The sequence below is a fragment of the Orbicella franksi genome, chromosome 9 (assembly GCF_964199315.1).
Source record: "Orbicella franksi chromosome 9, jaOrbFran1.1, whole genome shotgun sequence".
NCBI classification, from domain to species: Eukaryota; Metazoa; Cnidaria; class Anthozoa; order Scleractinia; family Merulinidae; genus Orbicella; species Orbicella franksi.
The window spans coordinates 21,942,919-21,950,564 of NC_138153.1; the positions used below are offsets into that span (position 1 = coordinate 21,942,919).

Consider the following 7,646-nt stretch of genomic DNA (forward strand, 5'->3'; position numbering starts at 1 on the left):
TGTCTTGAGCTTCTTCTTATCTTCATCAGTGACATCGCCCCATGTGTTGGCGATGTCTCGACCTTTTTCTCCACACCATATCAGCAAATAACTGCACTTTTCTTCCTCTTTCTTTGACGCGAGCGGACCACTGAACATGAGTTCCACGTGTTGTCGGAAACGCGTCCAGCGTTCTGGTAAGTTTTCGGATTCCCAGTCCACCTGAGGACTCTGTACTCCGGCTAAATCTATGCTTGAGGGTTTATCTCGATTCTGACACCATGTAAAGTATTCTTTCAATTTAGTATGGCCTCCTTTATCTATTCTGTAGCGTGACTCAAGAACTAATCATTCAACCAATGGTGGTGCTGTAAAAGCACACACCAAAACGAGGCGCACATAATTATTGAAGGCGGGAACCGAAACGCATACATTACAACTTTCAACGGAGCAGATTTATAACACCATCGACTGACAAACACTATTCACTTGACTCTGAAGATGACTTCTGCTGAAGTTGTCGAAACGTTAGTCACCAACAACAGTTCTTTTCAGAACTACCCTCACCCGGACGATCGACGATTGCACAATACGAACTAAAGAACGCTTTGTAAGCTAAACCAAGAGTGAAATAAATTCTAATTTTTTTCTTTCTGTGCTGTACATCGTAACCAAACAAACTTGTTAGATTAACCTTATCATAACTGTCAAGAGTAAGTGCTGCTACCTCCGGGGGCTTTTAATTCACCAAAAAAATAACTCTTGCACGCCTTGCGTGCCTATGTTTGATGTTTAGGCGAAGCTGCTCTTAAGAGCAAATGCCCACAAATATCAAACAAAATCAAATTTCTTCGGCAGGGCTAGAAAACTCAAATTCACTCGTCTTTGGCATATAGCTAGCCCCTGGCAAGAGTGCAAATAGGCTGTAGTTTTTCCCTTTAAATAGTTTTGTCTTTCCGAGAAAAGTGACATTTACGATTTAACTTTCAGACTCAATTTCATACAATTTAACGAGTCCCAACTGGGCTGAAAATCGACCAGTTTCATTCGATTCACATTTCGCAACTATTGAGCACAGAAAAGTTGTTATACAATCAGCTTATTGCAGAACTATTCCTTGTCAAAAAAAGGACGATTTCAAGAATATTGGATTAATCTAATTATTTGGCGGTAAACAAAACCAGAGTGTTCTCCAAAATTGAGTTAGTCAGCCGGTGAAAAGAGTTGTTATTTTGACCATGTGACATGTCTCGGAATTCCAAAAGATTTTAGATTCTAACTATACTAAGATAGGTCTTTCAATATATGTAAAGTTCAGTTTGGGCAAATGATTAGGCACTCGTCAAAAAATTATTCAAAATCTTTCACAAAAGTACAAAAGACACAAAATCACGCCAGCAACTTCCGAGTGCGTGACCAAAAGTGTTATCATCGTATCGGCAACTTCAGCTTTACCAAGCAGTATAAATGACATACACGTAATAATAGCATGTTCACCTAACTCCGTTTGTAATATCCTGAATCTTGCAAACTGATTCTTTCCCTGCATATAATTTTCAGCGGAGTTCTTGTCAGTACTCACATCCGACTTTGAAGAAAAACGGTCACTGCCAAGTCCCATGTATGTATCATCTATCTGTGTTATTCGTGTCGTTTGATTAAGCCAGTAGTAAGTGCTAAAGCGTTATTCCACGTGCGACTTTCGGGTTTCCATTTTGAAGGCGTTTGAAAGTCCTCCATTTTGACTGAAGATGTGTTATCCGAGACCCGTGCGTTACAACATATTTTACATAGGGGTGAGGGTCGAGATTTCAGAGCTTTTAACAGAGTTACTTTTCTTTGTTTGAATTTTAAGCCACAAAGACCTGGTTCGTGTGTAGCATTTTATCGCTTTACCTAAGAAAGAAGGCCCTGAATTGGAACTAACGTCGAGATATTGGCAAAATTCCAACGCTTTTTCTTTCGGAAGTAATTCCCACTCTACCCTTACCCTGTGTGCATAGACTTTTGCTGGACAATATGCAAATAAGAGACGCGGAACCATCGTAGATGGCGGCCTATTTGTTACTGCTAATTACTGGGGATTTCTGCCTGATAGCAGGTTGAATGATTGTACCGAACAACAAAACGGAAAACGTAGGAACATTTGCATAGGAACTTGGTAATATTGAGCGATTTGGGGAATTCAAAATCGCCAGACGAATGCGTACAGGTTATGCAAACCTAATTATAATGGAACACCTTTGAAATGGCAGGATAGGAACTTTGCTTGACAGTCAAGACATGATAACCCAGCTAAGTTAAACATATAAACGTTGGTTTATGCTTGCGTTGCGCTGATATTCCTGTGATATTTCGAATTGAAATGATTTAATGACAAAAACAATGCGCCGGTTGTACTTTTGGTCACGCATTCGACTTCTCGCGTGATTTTAATTTTTTTGTGTATGATTTGAATAATGTTTTTAATCATTTGCCCAAACTAAACTTTACATCTATTGAAAGACCTATCCTAGTATAGTTAGAATCTAAAATGTTCTGGAATTCCGAGACATGGCACATGATCAAAATGACAATTCTTTTCACCGACTGACGAGCTTATCGTTGGAGACCACTTTGGTTTTGTTTACCGCTAAATAGTTAGATAAATCCAATATTCTTGAAACTGGGCTTGTTTGGACAAGGAATAGTTCTGCATTAAGTTGGTTGTATTACAACTTTTCTGTGCTCAATAGCTGCGAAATACGAGTCGAATGAAAATGGTCGATTTTCAGCCCAGATAGAACTCGTCAGATTGATGTCTCGAAGTGAAACCGATAGTACCCTTTTTCTCGGAAATACCAAGATATTTGAAGAAAAAAACTACATAGCGTTTTTACTTTTACTAAGGACTACTTATATGCAACAGTAGGGCAAATTCTATTTTTCAAGCCTTACCGAACTATTTTTCATTCTTGTGGACATTTGCTCTTAAGATGCGTTGTTTTCAATGTGCTCTCTTCGATCGATGAAGATAAGGATAAATGCTATCGGGAACAGCAGGAACATCAGTCCAGAATTTCCAACAAATCACTCTTGTGGAGTCTCATCTAATACTAACAGAAGTCACTCGGAAAATTACAAAAACCACTCTATTAACTATTCAGAAACGAAGAAGTTAGTGTAGGTGAAAGGCGCCCGCCGTGATAGAGAACCAAGTCAGTTCAAAATTTTATCGTTAGCTTACCGTAAGTGTTAAAAACCAGAAGTGTAGAAATAAACCAGTTATAATCACTCGTGAAAAAGATTCAACTTTATATTGTGCTACTGATGATGTTTAACTGTGTCAATTGCCACAACAGCAAGCAAATTTTGATTTTTAACCAGGCATCTGTTTTCTAGTTTGAAGCAGAGTTCCCCTTCATCAAGTGTTATTTGTGATCTGTTAACGTTAAGATCATGTAAAAAATCACAGATTTTAGCGGTACCGTTTATATTTTTTATCTGCGCAACGGTAGTCAACATTTTGGCAATCACACGGGAGAAGAATATACTTCATTCCAATCCTTCGCAAAAGCAACTATGGCAAAAGAAGTCGACAAAACCAGTATCGGACTGCACCGGACCGGATCGCGGATCGGATCAAGGAAAAAAATTCAAAATTTAAAATTCAAAATTTTGCTGAGCAAATTACATTAGAGTGACTACTGCGTGCAGAACGTTTTATTTAATTCAGGTGTGATATTCCTTTATTCCTTTATAATATCAAAGGTAAACTGTCGTAAAACGAGTCAGCATGGCAATAATAGGGCGAACGTATGAATCGAAACAAAAACTAAAAACACACTAAACAAATTAAACACCTGATGATTTCAAACAATTTCCGTTTTGAGACAAGTCTATACTTTTACAAGATGTGAGTCTGAAATACGATATTTCGCACTGGAATAAAACGAAACAAACCAATATAGAAATATAGTTGTTTTACAAAAAATTCTAGGAATGACATCGATAGTCTGAACGAAAACGCAACCCGAGAATAAGCAACATTTTAGGAGTTACGTCACGATTTTTAGAGCCATTTTTAGAGTTGCCTTTAAATAGAATAAAGCCTCGAAATGATCGTGTTCTAGGGTAGAAAACACTTAAGAGGCAAGAACAAATCAAAACGGAATGAGAATTGTTAAGGATGGCAAAGATTAACAAGGACTGCAAACGACGAACTTGAAAAAACTAGGCTAGTTTTTTAAGCAGAAAACCATTTGTCGTAAACGTGAACGGTGCTGGCGTCGTTCCGGTCTTGCGTCTGATTACCAATCTTACGTCGACCAGTGCCTTGTTGTGAAAAACACTATTTTTAAATCAAAAATGGATTATTACTCCAATCTTATCGACGAGGCTGGAAGCGATAACAAGTCTCTTTTTCGCACCATCGACCGCCTTCTCCACAGGAAGCCCGAGAAGTGTCTTCTGTCTTGTTCCTCGGCTACGGAACTTGCCAATAATTTTATCACTTTCTTCGAAAATAAAATTATCAATATAAGATGTAAACTCGAAGCTGCCAAAATGCCTGATCTCTTCTGTACTTTGGACAAATTAACGCTCGACTGTCAGTTAAATGCCTTCTCACCTACTTCAATCGTTGAACTTTCGGAAGTTGCACGCACTGTTGTGTCTAAGTCTTGTAGCCTGGACCCTCTGCCTGCCGTCTTGTTAAAAGAAAATTTTGACATGCTTCTACCCACGCTTTGCAGGATTGTAAACTTGTCCCTGGAATCTGGATATGTACCTCCTTCACTAAAAACCGCTGTCTTACTGCCACTACTCAAGAAACCATCTTTGGACCACGAAATCCTTAATAATTATAGGCCTATCTCAAATCTCAAGGTCATTTCAAAAATCATCGAAAAAGTTGTTGCAGTACGTCTTCAGGACTACTTGGAATCCAACCAACTTAATGAACCGCTACAATCAGCCTACAAGCGATTTCATAGCTGTGAAACCGCTCTTGTACGTGTACACAATGATATTTTGCGTGCCATTGACGATCGTCACTGTGTTATACTCCTGCTGCTTGATCTATCTGCTGCTTTTGACACTGTTGATCACGACATTCTTCTAACAAGACTGAAATCCAAGTTTTCAATCTGTGGCACTGCCCTTGAATGGTTTCGTTCCTATCTTTCAAACCGCACACAATTTACCTTAATCGATGGAAAAAAATCAGTCTCGTGAGCTTAAATGTGGAGTCCCCCAAGGTTCGGTCCTAGGGCCTATCCTGTACTTACTTTATACTGCACCACTGGCTGACATTCTACGGTACCACGAAATGCAATTTCACTTCTACGCTGACGATACTCAGTTATATATCTCTTTTTCAACAAACAACGACGTCGAATTAACTAATGCAGTTGGAAAAATTGAGGAATGTTTGTCTGATCTTGACAAGTGGATGTCTCTTAACAAGCTAAAACTGAATAAGGACAAGACGGAACTTCTTTATCTATACTCGAAACACAACCCGCAGCAGTCTCTACCACCAATCCGTTTTGGTCAAGACATAATTCAGCTATCTCAATTTGCTAGAAACATCGGTGTGATATTTGACAATACCATGACTATGCTTCCGCATATCAGGTCTATTTGTAAATCAGCCTCTTATCATCTGCGCAACATCTCCCGGATAAGGAAATTCTTATCTACGAAAACCACCGAGATCCTGGTCCATGCTTTTGTGTCTTCCAAACTCGACCACTGCAACTCTCTTTTGTACAACGTACCGAAGTGTGCTTTAAAAAAGCTCCAGTCTGTTTAGAACGCCGCTGCTCGACTTATCACCTGTTCCCGAAAGTACGACCACATCACTCCAATACTGAAAGAATTACACTGGCTTCCTATTTCTGAACGCATTAAATTCAAGATTATGTTACTTACCTTTAAGGCTCTTCATCAACAATCTCCTGTCTACATTCAAGATCTAGTAGCGTACTACCAACCTTCCAGAATCCTCCGATCATCACACTTATTACTTCTTAACCCCTCGAATTTTCACCTGAAGACATATGGTTCTCGAGCTTTTGCTGTTTCCGCTCCTGAACTCTGGAACAGTCTACCTGTTTCTATCCGCTCATGTGACAATCTAAGTTCTTTTAAATCTAAACTCAAAACTCATCTTTTTAAGAAAACTTATTATTCTTAGCGATTTTTACTTTCTATTACTTTCTCAAATGCACATTTTTAATTATTAAGATTAGTACAGATCATTTTGGCGAATTGTACAGCGCCTAGAGCAGGCATGGATAGGCGCTATATAAATATTTATTTATTATTATTATTATTATTATTATTATTATTATTATAAGATGCGCAAGCCGTGACGTAGCTCCTTTAAAGCAAGTCATGTCCTTGAGCTTTCGTAAGTAAGTTTTCTCATTAACTGTAACGCCAACTGTAACGTTCACATATGACACGAAAATGTAGCCAAGAATTAGCTACTGATACTAATTAACAATTAGACCCGTAGCCCGCAAGGGCTACGGGTCAATAACCCATGAGGCGAAGCCGAATGGGCTATAGACCCGTGGCCCTTAAGGGCGAAGGGTCTAATTGTTTTAGTATCACCCAACTAGTCGGACAGAAAAGGCAATAATAAAGTTAGTAAATGCAAGTTGAAGAAATATTTATTTGGGAATAAAACGAAAGAAAGCGTCACGCTCGATTGCGCCAATTTCGCTACTCGAGGACTATTACTAAGGGACCGGTCATTATTTATTGCCGGGGGGGGGGGGCGGCGGAGTATTTTGGGCTGAACACGGCGAAATTTAGCCGATCCCCCCTTTAAATGTTATATCACCGAAGTGATCCCCCCTCAACACTGTTGACAGCTGTCGTGATCCCCCCCCCCCATGTCTTCGCACCCATATTCAACTTTTGAGGTGTATATTCAGTGTTGTTTTTAACGTTCAGGTAGAATTTCAATCTATGATGTATTTACAGTATAATGAGGCCCTTATCTCGCAGTCTCGAAAGTGTCTCTTGATCCGTGTCTTTTTCTAGTCTGGATCCCATTATCTGTTGTCAGCTGACATGCAGCAATAAAACAATCTCAAATGGTCGAACAGTGCAAAGTTACTTTTTTAATAGAGTGCAAATTTAATAAGAGTCCACCAAGTACCTATGGGCATGTCATATTCAGCAGTAATTCGGCCATCTGGAAGGGCAAAAATGAGTGAAATGAGACGACTATTCTGTTGGTCTGTAGTGCTAGATCAGCCTTTGTTTTCTTTCCCACTTTTTCTTGTTTTCTTTTTTCTTTTTTGGCTTTTCATTCAGTGTGTGCTTGTACCGTGACTTCAGCTATTTGCTCATCTGGTACAAACGTTAGATCTGGTATACGAACAGTTGACTGTTCATCGAGGTCAGCAATGACAAGATCTTGTTCGGTATTCTCGTCGTCATCTGACTCATCATCAGACTCCGCCTCTGATTCTTCACTCTCTTCTTCACTGCTGGACAACTCATTTCAATTGCCTGTACTTTTTTGTCCAAAGTAATGACAGCGAATTGCCTTTATCTTGTCCAGCTTTAGACCAACAGTGGTCAGGCCATGTTCTTTAAGGTAAAGGTCAAGCTGTCTCACCTTCAGCTTCTCAACTTTTCCATTCTCAATGAGTGTACCCCACTTGTAA

General features: G+C 39.3%; 1 pseudogene; it reads right to left on the reverse strand.

Annotated features, from left to right (window-relative positions):
* Positions 1-6,400: 6,400 nt before the first annotated feature.
* The window catches only part of LOC145497916 (uncharacterized), a 2,951-nt pseudogene continuing 1,705 nt past the window's right edge, over positions 6,401-7,646 (reverse strand).